Consider the following 740-nt stretch of genomic DNA (forward strand, 5'->3'; position numbering starts at 1 on the left):
TGGGGAACTGATTATTTTGTATTTGTAATTTTCAATCTTTATTGCTTGTTTACAATTATATAAAATATCATATTGTCGTAACATAATTCAAGAAAATAACAACATTCTTAAAATAATAATTACGGCCCAATTTAAGGAACCTGAAAATGTGCCTCAGTAATGCCAAGCGTGCATGTGTAGTAATTGATTGTCATGGCAAGTAATGTAGAAACATTCTTGAGATTTGAGAACTGCAGCAGAGAAGAATAACAACATATTATTATGAATAAAGCTGTGTTCCTCACACCTTTGCTTGTCTTCAGAAGACTTGGAATATCAACTATATGGACTACTACTTTCATGAGACTTTTTTGAGCTTGACTCTGTATGGTCATGGTATGCATTAACTTTATGGAAAAGATCCGATTAGAAATTCTGCAAATTCTGCGTTTGTGTTTCATGAAAGAACAGCACTGGAACAGGTTTGGAAGGACAAGAAAGCAAGTAAATGAAAAGAGAATTTCCAGTTTTATTTCCACTTAAAAAAGATTTTTCAGCCAATGGAGATATACAGTACAAGACATCAAATTTGAATATAACAGAGTTTCAGTGGCATTAGAAAGTCTCCTATCACAGCTGATCATTGCTGGTCACCAGCATAAGGTGTGTTTTGCACACTGGAGCCAACGTCGGATGCTGGTTTTGCTTGTGCAATGAGCATGTTAAGGGCCCCAAAAGACCCCGAAACCTTGAAAAAAAAA

Source organism: Sinocyclocheilus grahami, unplaced genomic scaffold, assembly GCF_001515645.1.
Source record: "Sinocyclocheilus grahami isolate Dianchi unplaced genomic scaffold, SAMN03320097.WGS_v1.1 scaffold176.1, whole genome shotgun sequence".
NCBI classification, from domain to species: domain Eukaryota; kingdom Metazoa; phylum Chordata; class Actinopteri; order Cypriniformes; family Cyprinidae; genus Sinocyclocheilus; species Sinocyclocheilus grahami.